The sequence below is a fragment of the Panthera uncia genome, chromosome D4 (assembly GCF_023721935.1).
Source record: "Panthera uncia isolate 11264 chromosome D4, Puncia_PCG_1.0, whole genome shotgun sequence".
In the NCBI taxonomy this organism is placed as follows: Eukaryota; Metazoa; Chordata; class Mammalia; order Carnivora; family Felidae; genus Panthera; species Panthera uncia.
In genome coordinates this window covers 28,283,881-28,299,802 of record NC_064807.1, presented here as the reverse complement: position 1 = coordinate 28,299,802, position 15,922 = coordinate 28,283,881, and the positions used below count along the sequence as shown (strand labels likewise).

The following is a 15,922-nucleotide window of genomic DNA, read 5'->3' as shown; positions in this document are numbered from 1 at the left end:
ACAGATCTCTTTTTTCAGAAATCAGGCTACTGTTATTGGTGTTTCTTTTAATCCACAGGGCTTTGAGATAAAGCCACACTCTTGCTTCCCTAAGAAATTCTTCACTAAGGAGTCTCTCGGGCACCTCCGAGGAGAAGCAGAGGCCATCAGGCCCAGTAGCAAGTGGTAGTGACTGGGGCCACTGCTGTGGTGGGCAGTCAAGCCAGCTCGGCTGTGGAGAACAGCACTGCTTAGCAATGAAATAAAGCCGGTTCCAATGCTAACTCTTTTTGCTTTCTGTTTGCTAAACACTCCCACCAAGGGAGGTCACGTTGCCTCAGAGAGGACTGATGTGAGAATATAGGATATGTTCTGGAAGAAGACATCATATTTCAGTTGTCTAATTAACTGAGGTGGGAATTAGAAATTCCTAATAAAGAACAGGTAACCCCAGGGGCGCCTGGGTGGCTCAATTGGTTGAGCATCCGACTTCAGCTCGGGTCATGATCTCACGGTTTGTGGGTTAGCGAGCCCCGCGTTGGGCTCTGTGCTGACAGCTTGGAGCCTGGAGCCTGCTTCTGATTCTGTGTCTCCCTCTCTCTCTGCCCCTCCCCTGCACATGCTCTTTCTCTGTCTCTCAAAAATAAATAAATATTAAAAAAAAAAAAAAAGAATAGGTAACCCTAATATTTATTTCACATCAATTGAAAATTTTTTTCCCCTTCCAAGTTTGTTTTTTTTTCTTACATGAACTAAAATCCTCCCAGGACCTCACTTTTTTTTTTTTTTTTTTTTTTTTTTTTTAAAGTTTAATCTGTGAGTGAGCAAGCAGGAGAGGGGCAGAGGGAGAGGGAGAGAATCCCAAGCAGGCACTATCAGTGCAGAGTCCAACGTGGGGCTCAAATTCAACAAACCATGAGATCATGACCTGAGCGGAGATCAAGACACCCAGGTGCTCCTCAAGTTTATTCTTCATATGCACTGATTGTGTACTCTTTTGTGTGTACACACTCTTTTGTGTGGGTCGAATCAGTCAGGACTTTTATGGCTACTTTGATTTATGTGTTAGTAATCTCTGAGTCTCCTGCAATTTGAGCTCCTATTTGAGGTGTGAGTAGCGTTTTATTGTATTAGAGGTCGTGGTTTTAGGGGAGTTTCCGTTTCGGTATATGGATCTACCTAAAGATCTGAAAAATTCAAGAACTTTTAACTTTTGAGAAATACTGCAGTTTGAACAGTGCACTGATAAAATACTTTAGTCATGACTACCAGCATTCTTTCATATAAAAAGTCTTCCTCAAAATGTGTAGTAGTTTTGATAAAGGAGTTTTAGGCTTCATTTAGAGTCAAGGATATCTCTCCTATGTTGTTTGCCATGGAAGCTGTGACCAGCCTCTGGGGGCATGAAGAAGGGAATCTGCTTAGTGGCTGTGAATAGTCCCTAAAGTTTGATTCCCACCAGGAATCAAATTCTCTTGTGGGTGTGCTCCCACTAGAAATCCAGTCATGCTGTATTCCACAGCAAACAATATAAACAAGACCTGTTACCCACCTCAGACTGTTGAAGCTGCATTTCTGGAAGGTTCCTTCCTGTCCTGACCTTACCTCAGCCTGTTTGTAGTATCTTCAGTTCCTTTACAAAGCCTCTAAGTTCTCTCAAGCCTTGGACATGTGAGTCAGCACCTGACCAGACTATCTGATCTGGCAGCCAAGCGGTTCTTGGGTCTCAAGTGAACCTTCATTGTCTGTGAAGGCTTTCATGAAGGGAATAGCAGGCACTGGTTTGTGTACTGATTTTGTTTTCTCTCCTTGCCCTTTCCCACTAACAAGAGGGAGAATGCTCCACGGGGGAAACCAAGGAAAATAGGACTGCTCCGCAAACTGGAGGGGCAGCTGCAAAGCCTCACAGGCGGTCAGGCCCTGGTCATCACCTTAGAAGGGGTTACCCCATCATTCCATTCACTTCTCTGAGGGGGAGGGAGCCTCCCAAAGGGCAGATGGAGGGGCGCACAGGGCAGAAAGGTGGGAAGTGACACCCTCCACTTGACAACCCCAGAAGACAGACACCTTGTGCTCCCTCCACTCCCGAGCAAGCCCATACCCAGCTACCAGTAAGGAAACCCAGTCAGGGCAGAGAAAGCCAGGGGCAGGCTGGAAACTCCACCTCCTCATTCAGTTGCCTTGGATTTGCGGGGGAAAGTCTGGAGACATGGGTGTTCTTCAGTTTCTTGAAAGAAGATCTCGCTAGAAAAGGGCTCTGGTGAGAATGCACATCAAGGCAGGTGGCATGAGCGAAGCGAAGGCCCTGTAGGCCACTGAGCCTTGTCCCCCCTCCCCCCCGTTGGAGAGCCAGGAGCACGGAGGCCTACGGCGTGCATTATGCAGCAGGGCTGAGGCCCAGAGGCTGTATGTGGGGTTGACCAGACTGGGTTTCTTTCCAGCACAGGGTCTGTGCCAGGCACGTGCCTTTGGCTTCCGCCAGCAGAATATCCAGTGAAGAGTGGCTTAAACAGGCAAGACACCTGATGGTGTCAGACACACAAAACCCAGAGAGGTGGCTAATTCAGCCACTCAACAATGTCATGACTGCAGATCAGCTTCACTGGAGTTCTGGCTTTTCTCTCCAAGTTGAAGAAAGCTGCCAAGCCCAGGCCTTTCTGACAGCCTCCAAGAAGGCTCTCGTGTCTCTGCTCGCAAGCCCACACGAGACCCTCATGTCATTGGCAGACCCAGCCGCCGCAGAATGGGGCTTGCTGCCACCCTGTTGCTAAGATTTATCGGGACACTAATGAGGCTTGAGCTTCAGGGCCTTGCACCACCTGGCCCCTCCCCAGGCCCTGGGAGAGGCCCTGGCATTGTGCTCCCATGGTCGTCTGTTTTGTAAAATTTGTAAAGAAACGTTAACTGCAACTGGCAAAAATGTCTCCGTGTGCTCCTACTGTACCCCCTGCCCCTGGGCAGTGTGCACCTTCTGCGATCCAGCTGAGGGAAGCCAAGTTGGTTCGGCACCACTTTGGGGCACAGTGAAGTTACTGTGGAGGACCAGCTTCCAAGAATGCCAGCACCAGCCCGACCAGTTCAGCTGGTGCTGGCCCAGGGGCCTTGGCACAGCAGAAGGGTGGCCTGTGCCACCACAGGCCCGCAGGTGCACAGGAGCAACAATGAGGGAAGTGTGAAGAGTCCTTCCAAGACCTCTGGCTTGGGTCTGGGGCGAACTTGATAGAGGTTTTCGGAGACCTGACAACAGCTCTACAATTCTGTGTTCCCCACAGCAAGCTGGGAAGCTGAGTAGAGCTTTCTAAAGTCTTAGTAATGAAGTTTTAGGTAAGCGTGCTGGAGAGACTGTGGGAATGTATAAAATCACTGTGCCAACAAGAGGTGATCAGAGAGGACAGAGCTGCCAAAAACTGGAGAGGAAAGGCATGACTGGCCACGTATTAATGCAAAGGCTGTCACCCACTGGTACTTCATGGCGTGTGGCATGTTAGCTCTTTTAAATCTGTAATTTATTTTTTCATTATAAATAAAAAGTCACAATACATGTGAGTTTGTATTCACTAAAGAGTACAGTCTTTCTTAGAAAAAAGCTTCCCTTCTCTCCTCAATTATGGAAGCTCAGGCTACACAAAACCTGTATAGACCTGCCCCTAGAAAAGACCAATTTGGCGTAGCCTTTGGGCCTGAGAATCTTGCCGTCAGATACCTACAAACTGGGGTCCCACAGCCAGGGAAGAAGGGAGGGGGCTGCAGGGAGGCAGTTGGCAGGGGCTGCTGAAACAAAACGACGTGCACTGTACATGTCTTTCTCTTCTGTAAGCCAGCCTCCCATACTACCACCTAGTGTAAATGGAACTGGCCTGTATACATTGTTCTTCCCCGATTCTAAAGATGGAGCTCGTCCGACAAAGCACAGCCCACACCCGCTGTGCGCACCACTGTTTCACAGACTTGTGACCCTCGTGCTGCAGCCTCCACAGGGTCCCCTAGGAGTCATGGGATGGAATCCCCCCGCCCCACCCCCAGCTCCATTCAGTGGCATCTGCCGGACCCAGCCCACCCTGGTTCTGCAGTCAGACAGCTGGCATGGGTTTCCTGGATGGTCGCTCTGCTTCCTGATGTGCCACCCTGCACCTCTCCATCGGCCAGAGGCACCTGACCAAGCAGGGGGCAGGTGGCCAAGATGTGTCTGAAGAAGCCCCTTGCTGAACTGTCCTGGGCTGTTCATGTCATTGTGCATTTTTAGCACTTCTCGGCCCCGTTGCTCACTGGTGGGACAAGGATGCTGGGACAAAAATGGAAACATGTCTAGAGGGCAGGAGGAAGCCATACCTTCTGTCACGGTGGCGAAGTCACGAGCAGGGGCTTGAAAGGGGGGACCACCGCGGTGGCCAGAGATGTGAAGGAGATCAGAACGGAGCCTGTCCTGTTACCCAGAGGGGCAGGGGGCGAATGTGAGGAACGCTGGTCCTTGTTTGACAAGGAATGCGAATTGATTTTGCTTCCAGGGAAGCAGAGACATGAATTTTCTGTGCTTCTCTCCCTTCTTTTCCTCTCTTCCCTCCTGTCCCCCTCCCTCCCGCCCTGCCCCGTCAGCAGTGCTGGCGATAGCCTTTTCCTTGCCTGACACTGGTTTTCACATGGATTCCACAGACTGTCAAACACTTGTCACTTATTACTCCTCACCAAGCCACTTTACTCCTAAAGAACCAAAAGCAAGGCAAAATAAGTATGTGTGTGGTAAGGCCTTCTTCTTAAATCCAATTCCGCAATTTTATACCGTGAGTCCAAATCCTATCCCTCATACACAGACTGGTAATGAAGTCTACAATGTCAGCCTTTCCTTTTCCCCAGTCGCAACATAATCATGATGATAACTTCCTGTATTTGGGGTTTTGGGTAGGACACTCGGATTCTTTTATGTGGAAAGTTTCACATTTAACTTTTCTGTAGAAAAGCAGAGTTAAATCAGTGTTGAACGTTCATCTCACTGGCCTCTGGTGTTTCCCTCACTATGACGAATCCACGGATATCAGCCGGGATTCTTGGTGGCAAGCCACAGGATTGGACACGATGTTAAAAGTAAAAGGGAACTGATCAAAAGTATCTAAAAGCCCACAGAATTGTCAGGCAGACAGGACTTGGTGCCAGGCAGCTAACAACAGTGCCCAAACCTGGCTTCAGAATGACCTGTGAGGAACCTCCTGCTGTCGCCACCAAATCCTGCCACATAGAACCTTTGTGGCTTGTTTGTACGAGGCCCACCACCCCCACAGGGGCACAGTCCCCGTCCCCACTCTGGGGCACTAGTGCATCTGACAACCTGTACGTTAGCTGGAAGGGCACCTGGAAAAGCATGTGTCTGGCTTATTTTGCTTCCATGACATTACTGGACACCTTGGATACCAGTGGTCTCCTACTTACAGGAAGGGGTCAGGGCCTAGGCAGCTAGAGAGAATAAAAACTCCATAATACGTATCACCTACTCTTTAGCATTCGAGAAGGTCGAGTACCATGAAACAGCCCGACTACTAATCAAGAAGAGGTAGAGAAGGGCCCTTGGCAGAGAGCCAGTGCGCAGACACCTGAGGCCGAGTTTCTCCAGTGTGGTGCGATTGACAGTGTAGGGCAGCTGCATCCATGTGGGGCGTCATGTGCGCTGGAGGGTGTTAGCAGCATCCCTGGCCTCTCCCCACTACGTGCCAGCCCAGCGGTGACAAGACTCTCTCCAGAACGTCTGGGGGGAACCCCCCTCACCCTCCGGTGGAGAACCATTGCTCTAGCTGGGGGTTTGTTTCTGGAAAGACATCCTGGAGAGAAACACAGTTTCAGACATGTAAATTAGACTTCATAGGATCCTAATAGAACTAGATAATCTGAATCCAAAATTCTTAGGGAAAAATAAGCAATCAGGAACAGGCAGGAAAAATCTGAAAGTAAAGTGTAATGCGGTATAAAGAGATGGAACAAACACTGGCATGTGCTTTAAGGCGGCAGTGTGACCGCAGTGTGGTAGGACCAAGGGAGCTGCACACAGAGACCCCCATCTGGGTGGCGAGCCCCTCCTCATGGACCCAGCCAGAAGTCCTCAGGTCCCGCACAGGCCTGGGCAGCCTCTAATCCCGTCAGTCCCTGCTTCCTCCCTGCCAGTTTTCCCTTGGCTGGCAGAACATTCAAGGGCTTCCCCTCAGCTGGAGAGCTGGTCCCTGCTTGTCCCCTGACCTTTTCCTGGGGAGCGCTCCCAGGCTTCATCGTTGCACCTCTGCCCTGTGTACTTTCCCTGCACTGGGCTTTCACGTAGTATCTTTGTGCAGAGGGGCCACACCCTCTCCTGGACCACAGGCCTGGACGTCCCACTACCCACTGGGCATCCCCTGGAGGTCGGATGCCCATCTCAAATTAACATGTGCAAAGCCGATGCCACCAGTTCCATGTCATCCCCCTAAACCCACGATCTTCCCACGTTAGTGGATGGTAACTCCATCTTTCCAGTGACTGAGACCCAATTCTGTAGTTACTCTTGATTCTTCTCTTTCTCACTCCCACATCCAAGCCATTAGATTATTCTGACCATTTCTTGCCCTCCACTCTTAGACACCGTCATCTGCCTGGCCTCCCTGCTCCTGCCCACCTTGCTGCAAGCAGCCTCAGAGATCTCTCTCCAGTGCAACATGGCATGCCGCTGTTCCAGGCATTCCAAATGCTCCGCACTTCACGCTGAGTAAAACCCAACATTCTTAAAATGGCTTTAAGGCCCCACACAATCTGGACCCCCTTTTACTCTCTGACTTCTCCTAATTTTCTCTGCAACTCCTTCACCCACCTACCACCACCACCACATGGGCCCCCAACAGTGACTCCACACATGGTATACTCCAACATCAGGGCCTTTGAACGGGCTGTCCTGAACCTCCTAGACATGCAGGCCAGTTCCCTTGTCTGCTCACAGGTCACCGTCTCCATGAGGCCTCCCTGACATTGACAATCGCACTCCACTCCTCACCCTGCACTACCTTGGCTTTTGTCCCTGACACACCACTCCTAGACACCAGGTAATCTACTTACACCTTTTGTCTATTCTTGTCTCCACTACAGGTGCCTGAAATAGTTGCAGGCATATCAAAGATGCCCAATAATTATTTTTTGAATTCATCTGTAAAGGGATTTAGTATATGATAAAAGCATTTTGATCAACAGGGAAAAGATGATGTCGGGAAATCCAGTTGGATCTCCACTTCTTTGATGAAAAGACACATTCCAAAATAAAATGTCCAACCCTCTTTCTTTACCAAATGTCAGCATCTTGAAGTCTGGGCTGGGGTTCTCTCCACAGAAGGCTCTGGCAGTTCTGCTTGGAACTGGGTGGTAGGAAGGCTGCTGCTACTCTGGGAAGAGAGCCTATTACTAAGATAAATAAAAAGCCATTTATAGAAGCAGAACCTCCCTGATGTAGAAAGAATGTTTTTCTATTTCATTTAGAATTCCTTGCTTCCCCCTCCCCCCCCACCCACATCCCTGCCTGGGTCTGCCAGTCGAAGTCCCGGGGCCACAGCTTCCAAGAAGGCCTCTTAGTCCTTTGTGGGGAGGCCAGGGAGGAGGGAAGGGGTCTTTCCCTGCCCGAGGTGGGGAGAGCCTGAGGTCCCACCCATATCACATGGAAACTTCCACAAATTCTCCATTTGGGGCCCTTCAGCCAAATGGGAGCAATTTCTATGTAAGATAGAAAACCCACGGGCACCTGGGTAGCTCAGTCAGTTAAGTGTCCAATTCTTGATTTCATCTAGGGTCATGATCTCAGAGTTTATGAGATTGAGCTGAGTTGGGCTCTGTGCTCACAGCATAGAGCCTGCTTAGGATTCTCTCTGTCTCTCTCTCTCTCTCTCTCTGCTCTTCCACTGCTCACATTCTCTCTCAAAATAAATAAACATTAAAAAAGAAAACCCAGAAACCAGGACACCTGGGTGGCTCAGTCAGTCTTGGTTTCAGCTCAGGGCATGATCTCACAGTTTGTGGGTTTGAGCCCTGCATCGGATTCTGTGCTGTCAGTGCAGCCCTGCTTGGGATTCTTTCTCTCCCTCTCTCTCTGCTCCTCCCCTGCTGGCTCTGTCTCTCTCTCAAAAATAAACACTTTTTTAAAAAAGAAACCCCAGAAACCACAGAAGACAAATAAAATTGACCATACAGAAACTTTAGCCAAAAATCCAGGGCACCTGCATGGCTCAGTTGGTTGTCTGACTCTTGATCTTGGTTTTGGCTCATATCATGATCTCATGGTTTGTGAGATAGAGCCCCATGTCAGGTTACACACCTAGCATGGGATTCTCTCTCTCCCTCTTTCTCTGCACCCCCCCCCAAATAAATAAAATAAAAATTTAAAAACAAAATAACCAAAAATCTAAATAGAAATAACACTCTGGGGGAAATCATTTGCAACACATGACAAATAACTAAGTTCTAACTGTAAAAGCTCTTCTACATCAATAGAAGGCCTCCCACCCAGAGACTGATGGGCCAGTGATACAAACACTGCACACAATTAACAGGAGAAATACAAAGGACTCTGGCAAGACTTTTAAAAAATATTTAACACGGCTATGAGAAACTCAATTTTTTGTCCCATATCGATATGGTTGGAAAAGCGAAAAGGACTGACATGGCCAGATGGGTGAGGTGTGGGACACAGGCACTGTCCCACATACAGAGAGAAGGACAAGTGGTCATGCTGTAATATTTAAAATGTATACATCCCTGGGGCGCCTGGGTGGCTCAGTTGGTTAAGCATCTGACTTCAGCTCAGGTTGTGATCTTGTGGTTCGTGAGTTCAAACCCCACATCAGGCTCTGCGTTGACAGCCTGGAGCCTGCTTCAGATTCTGTGTCTCCCTTTCTCTCTGCCCCTCCCCAACTCGACCTCTGCCTCTCTCTCTCAAAAATAAAATTAAAAAAAAATTTTTAAGTAAAATTTAAAAAATAAAATGTATACATCCCCAAAACAGTGTGGCAACAGAATCGCCATATGATCCAGCAATTCCACTTTTAGGTGTATCCCTGAAAGAACTGAAAGCAGGAACCCAGAGGAGTATTTGTCCACCATGTTCCCTGTGGCTCTACACAGCAGCCAAAGATGGAAACGATCCAAGGGTCCATCGACAGATCAGTGGATCAACATAGGGGTCTATCCGGACAGAGGAATATTACCAGGAATGAGGCTCTGACACCTGCTATAGCATGGACAAAACTTGAGAATATTTTGTTAAGTGAACAAAGCCAGACACAAAAAGACAAATACTGTGTGATTACACACAATATTTATAAGAGGTGCCCAGAGTAGACAAATTTATAGAGACAGAATGGAGGTTGCCAGGGGCAGGGAGGGGGCGGTCTGGGGATGGAAGTTAGTGTTTAATGGGGACAGAGTTTCACCCTGGGGAGATGAAAAAGTTCTGTGGACAGGCAGTGGTGATGGTCGCACAACACTGGGAAGGTACTTAATGCCACTGCACTGTATGCTTGAAAATGGTTAAGACGGTAAATTTTCTTATATAAATTTTCCAAAATTAAAATATTAAAAAAAAATTTACATATCCTGTTCTCCATTAACAAACATCAGTTCTTCAGAGCCACCGTTTTCCATTTCGGGTTGCACGGACCCCGCCGGAACCCTCCCACAGACACACTGGTGCCGTGAATACCCAGAATGCCCAGGGAGACTTCCTGCAGCACTGTTTCAAATAGGTGCTCACTGAAAACAGCTCGAAGGCCCCGCGGTAAAGGGACGGTTAAATAGACCAACAAATGAACAAAGAGGAACACACACCCTTACAGTTGATGCTAGGCCCTGTTATCAGGGTTTTACATCAATTCATTCATCAAATTCTCACAACCACCTAACAGAGTTGTCCAGTTTACAGATGAGGAAACAAACCCAGGAAGATGCACAGATGACGTCTGGCAGGGCCGGGCTCTGAGCAAAGGAGCCCACCAGCTATGTACCACTACTGCCTCCTGAAGGGTGTGATGTTCAGACCACAGAGCCGTCCAAACAGAAGTCAAGCTCCTCCTGCGAGCCAATCTTGAAAGGCTGTCACGTGGAAAGATCGGTGTGCGCTCTGCTCCCATGTGGGCACAGAGCCGGGGCCGTGGACGTGCGCTTACCAGAGCGCATCTGTGGAGTCAGTCTGTGCGGGGCCAGGCCCGTCAAGCTCCTAATGGTGAAGGTTTTGGAGAAGGGACCAAGTGAACATGTGGCGGGAAACCTACTTTTTGCTCTACATATTGTTTCTATTTGTTTGCATCTTTGATGTATACCAAGAAAAAAAAGTTGTATTCAGCAACACATACAGGTGGATTCAGGTTTGCCTGTTGCAAGACAGGCTTATGTCAACCGGTGCTAGGAGGGAACGGGGGTTCAGGGCCACCTGGAGCTGCACAAGGGGACACCCTCCCTGGTATTTCCCACACTTTGCTCAGCACCATGCCATTTTACAGCTTATTTAAGGGACTTATGTTCTAGCCTTGAACATTGAGTCTTCTAGTAAAAGACAACCTGGTTGCATCCAGATGCCAGACTTACAGGGAAGATGGCCTGAGGACTGGGGTTTCCCGAGCATCCCCGGTGGGAGTAGGGTGTGGGCCATGACCCACCATCCCAATTATCCTCTCATTTATCCCCATGACTCACACTTCCTTTGAGAGCCTCTCCTTACCATACCTGATGTTCAAGTCCTGGGAGACTGAAATCAGGCGGTCCGGTCGGGTGGTGGAGCCTGAAGCATCAGGCTGAGGAGGGCTGAGGTCTTAACCCAGAGGGCTTCCTTTCCTTCTGCCTTTCCCATCTCCGGGAGTATCCTCTCCAGTCCTAGGACACTCCTGCCCCCGAGGCCTGTTCTGCCAGACCTGGTGCAACAAGGGAAGACTGTTAGAACGGAAAAGAACTTTCTGGAACACGGGGCTCTTGGCAGTACTGCCAGGGCCCAACCACATGCGGTTCCGGCACCTCCCGCACCGCCCACAGACAGGAACGCCTCCTGGGCTGGGCTCCGGCAGAGGAGCCACCGCCACAGGCCGGCAGAAGGAGCACAAGGAGGCTTAAGAAAAGAGAAACCGCGGCATCCTGCACCCCCTCAGTGTGACAGCGGCGTAAAGTGGCAGAGCCGTCGGAAGTGACTCAGGGAGCTGGAGCAGGTGGCGGGACGAGCCTTTTGAGAGTTCTCCGTCTCTTCCCAGTCCTGGGGGCTGAGGAGCCAAAGCCCTGGACTCATTTTATCTCCACCAGAGCAGTTTCACGTGCGCTGTGTGGGACAGATGGAAATCTGCGGCCGGAGAGGCTTTTACCTGCATTTCTGCGTTCTGCTTTGCATCACGCATGCGCGCGCGCGCGCGCACGCACACGCACACGCACACGCGCACACACGCGCACACACACGCCGGTCTTGTTGCTGTCACCAGCCCTTCCCAGGCCCGGCTCCCAAGCGTGGGCTGCTCCAACAGGTCCTCTGCACCCGTGCTCCGACACCAGGGTGCCCGATCCCCACCCGTCATCCTGGCAGGAGGCTCTCAGCTACTAGTGCTGGTCCTGGGAACGTCTAGTTTTACCGGAGTTTCCTTCCGCCCCCAGGCTCGGCTGATGGCCGCCTCCTTCTTTTTTCACACCCTCTGGACTGGAACAGAAATGCCTTATTAGCCGATCAATCTCCCAGACAGCACCAAAGGGTGGGAAAAGATCTATAAAACCCCCGCCTATGAATAGCCCGGATCCGCCTCTCCTCCCATTCCACCCTGTAAACCCCCAGGGCCCAGCCAGGGAATGCCCAGGTCATTGTCCTCAGGACAGTGGCCTGGGGCGGGGGCCATGAGTTCTGCCCTCCCCGCTGAGCTTGGCCTCGGGCACCACCCTGGGAGGTCCAGACAGCCCTTTAAACCCACACCTCCCTCAGGCTTCTCTCTACCCCCCCCCCCCCCCCCCCCCAGCCCCGACCTTGGGCTGAAGGGTCTCCAGAAGTCTAGGCTCCCTTAGGTATGGAGTCTTTACCATAGCTGGGCACCCCACTCCCACCCCGCACTGAAGCCCCCCCACCTCCCCCTCTGTAGCAGGAGCCGGTTCAGCCCAAGGTGTCCTGAGGAGAGGGCACTCCAAGGGACCATCTAACCCCAAAGCAGCTGCACTTTGTCACCTGCCTGTGACAGCTGCAGCAGCCCCTCTCTTACTTCTCAGGAATGGGGTGCGGTGGGCCCTGTCACCCCGGGCAGGGTGGCTAGCAGAGGCCACAGGCCTGGGGTGCCCAAAGATCTGTCAAGCAGGAGGCGCGTTGGGACAGACTACTCACTCACCAGTGTAGGTCTGCCCTGCTGAAGGGGTGGGCAGACCCCCTTCATGCCCCTCATTCTCCTACCCGGCCGCTCATCTACTGAATGAGCAAGTGGTTGGCCCAGAACATAGAGCTCTAAAAACACTGGCCCTTAATCACAGCTCACTCAGCTTTTGCTTTCCAGCTGCCCGGTGGGTTTCAGGTGTCTTTGGTGAGGCCGACTGAGGCCAAGGCAGGCACTGTGAGATGGGCCGCCCCACGCGGCTCCCCACAGCTCCAACCCAGGCCGAGGTGCAGCCTGCACTCACCCTTTGCCAAGTGTCCACACTGAACCAGGCAGGCCAGGGAAGAAAGCCAGAACGCACTGGAAACATCTGTCTGAAGCCTCTCTTTTGGAGCTCTGTTCTTCATTTTAAAGGGATGGTGGAAGGTTAGGGACACAGTTTACTATTTCTGGTTCCTATACTTGGGGTACTGGGTTCTGCTTGCCATTGTGACATGTCTGTACCTCATTTGGGATGGAGACTATTACTTCGATGTTTTGATTTGAAATTCCAATAAAAATAAATGCTTTGAAACCCTGTAATCCTAAAATAGAGGCCAAGAGGGAGAACTGAAACATCTTCCCTTGTATTTCTTCCCTGTTTCTCCCCCACCTCCATTTCCAGTCCTGGTACAGACAGAGCTCCCAGCACTTCGGCCCTGGCTGAGGCCCAAAGCCAGGTGGTGGGAGCTGGACAGGCAGCGGGGGCTCCTGGGGTGGGGGTGGGAGTGGGGGGCTCCCACAACTCCTCCTTCTGAAGCTCGGCCCCTCAGCCTAACTGCAGAAAAGGGGGCACAGGACCACCTCAGGCTGGCCAGGGGGTGGCAGCCAGGCCCCAGCCAGGCCAAGCACAGGGTGGAGGACCCAGGGGACACCAGAGGCCTGGCCGCTGCCAAATATGCTGGAAGCCAAGGTGAACCGGGGAGATGGGCTCCTGTCCCCCTGGTTCTAGAGAGGTGGACGGTGTTTGGCAGTGCACCAGTCAACTCAGAGAACAAGACTGCTTCTTGGATAATTTCTGGTAGAACACCACCCGTCCTGTGCTTGACTGCCTGGCTGGGGTGGTGGCAGGCTCCCGCAGCGTCCCCCACATCCCTTGCAAAGGCTCGGCGGGCCTGGGCTCCTCCCAAGAAGGGAGACTGCTTACAGACTCCACTCCTGGTGGGGATCCCCCGACAGCCCCCGTGAAGCGACTGGTTCCTGACAGCCAGTAAAGGCTGAGTGTTTTGGGGTCAGAGTTACCACTTAAGGAAGCCGTAAGGGGCAGGCACCACGGTTGCTAGGTGTTTCTTTGCTTTGCTAGACCAGGGAACCCACGGGGATTTGTGGGACCCTCTGCTGGGGATGTGCGATCTTGCTGGTAAGAGTCTCGTTCCTCTTGGTTTACTTCCCACGCTCATTCTGGGGATGGTTCATCCCGTCACATCTGCTTCACGTGGGAATCGTGGCAGGGGTCAGGGGAACCAAGGCCAGAAACGGGGTCCGGGGGAGCAGACAGCAGAAACTGTGGCACCGAGAAAGTGTGCCAGACTGCCATGCAGACAGGATTTTTGTGACTCCTCCATGGTGACTTGAGTGCATCTGACTCAAGTTGCCATTTTCCCAAAGCAGGTCACCTGGGGTCACCTGACCCCACCCTGGCCCAGGCCCATTCTGACAGCAAATGGGATGAAGAGTGAGGCCTGTCAACCCTCAGCCCGTTGGTGAAGAGGTGGGCCGTCCCTGACAAGTGCAGCACTGAGTGCACGGACCACAGCATGTGGTGCAGTCCCAGGGAGGAAAACCCTGAGGCATGTGGACCCACATTCATACGTTGCCTGTCACTTAGTAGGACACCTCGGGGATCTGGCCTGTTAAACCCATCGAGGCGAGATCCACAGTGGGAACCAGGATAGGACAGGCTCACACCCAGATCCTGGTCTCCACCACAGCCCATCTTCTGTCCCCAGGGCTCCTGGGTCTTCTGCGAATTCTCCGGCCTGGACCGAGGCCACTCTTGGGAGGTGCCACGTGGTCATGTGAAGAAAAGCAGCCCAGGGAGGGCAGGGTGCTTTCTAACTCAAATCCTACTACACGCCCTAGGTGACCCGCCACGGTTACCAGCGTGAAGCTTTTTTCTGCAAGCAGATGAAACATTTAAAAAAGTAGCATGCCGGCCTTAGAGACCTGCCTCCTGGCTGACGGCGGCCACTCTGCAATCCAGCAGCCCCGCCAGGCTCTGGCCACGGGCTCCTCCTCTGCACCCTCGCTGCCGTCCTCTTAGGAGATGCTGAGGTGCAAGCTAGGAAAACCTGTTCGAGATTCTGAAGAAACTCGGAAGGGGTGGATAACGGGGTGTGGTCGGAACACCAACAGGAGGTCTCCGTGGAGGCCCACTCACTCTTCCTCCCTCACCTTCCCTGTGGTCCCTGTGGGGACCACACCCGACACAGGTAAGGATGCCCGCGTCTGCAAGCCGAGAAGGCAAACAACCCACGGGACTCAGCCGAAGCCGTGACCGGGGGCGTCAGTTCAGATGACCCCAGAGGACTTGGGATCACGGGAGCAAGGCAATTAGCTGTCTGGTGCAAAATCCCGTGCGTGCGGTAGCTCAGCTCTGCCTCAGTGGTTTCTAAGGACAAAGGAGGCTTTCACAAGAAGAGGCTAAGCACTGGGCCGGCTGGTTGCCCACAGCCCACGAGGAGGTAGTGAGTGGCTGTGTGCACACAGCCAGGTGGGCAAGCGCTGTCGGTGCCTCTGGGTCCCTTCCCGCTCCACCCGAGACGGCCGAACACTCACACAGACCAGAGGGAGACAGTGTCGTTTATCCCAACGCTTCCCAGGAAGCAGCGTTCTTGCATTTATTCAAATTCACAAATAAAAATTTTTTTTGAGGGAGAGAACACGCAAGCGGGGGGGAGAGAGAGAGAGGGAGAGAAAGAGAGAGAGAGAATCTTAAGCAGGCTCCACACTCAGCGTGGAGCCCGACAAGGGGCTCGATCCTATGGCCCCGGGATCCTGAGCTGAACTCAAGAGCCAGGTGCTCAATCGAGTGAGCCACCCAGGGGGCCCCCAAAATTTGAATCTTGTACCACTATGGCTAACAAAGCACATACAATCATATGCAACTCATGTAACAGAGAAGAGCAAACCCCCAGGAAACCTTCTAGAGTAACAGTCACCGTTAAAAGAATTCTGGAGACCAAGAGCTTTTAATGAAAGAATGTGTTAAAACCACGCTTCCTCCCACAAGCCCGATGCAGAGCCGGGTGAACACAGCCTGGAGCCGCGCTTGAGGCTGCTCTCGTCCAGCTCGGGCTCTGGCACAATCTCGGGATGGTACCAACCACTAGGGCTTCCCGCGGTTTCACACCACCCTCCCTCCGGAACAGCGCCTGGAAGCTTGGTTTCCGTGTGCGTGTGCGCACGTGTGCGCCATCAGAGCAGGAGCATACCCTTCACGCTCCCATGGCCACCTGGGAGGGTGACAGACCAACCGGTGGACAGGAGGGACGGTATCAGGTTGCAGAGAATACCCCTGGGGTAACGTCATTTTTCTTTTTAAACAGTATTAAAAAATAATAATAAAAAGTATGAAGTTCAGAAGCACGCAGGAA

General features: G+C 51.9%; 1 protein-coding gene across 3 annotated transcripts in view; it reads left to right on the top strand.

Annotated features, from left to right (window-relative positions):
* Positions 1–263, top strand: part of FANCC (FA complementation group C) — a 262,669-nt gene extending 262,406 nt beyond the window's left edge. For all 3 annotated transcript variants that reach the window (XM_049634284.1, XM_049634276.1, XM_049634290.1), the window contains one exon: positions 59–263. The gene's annotated coding sequence lies outside the window, so the exon portion shown is untranslated. The remainder of the gene's footprint in view (positions 1–58) is intronic.
* The last annotated feature ends 15,659 nt before the right edge of the window (positions 264–15,922 follow it).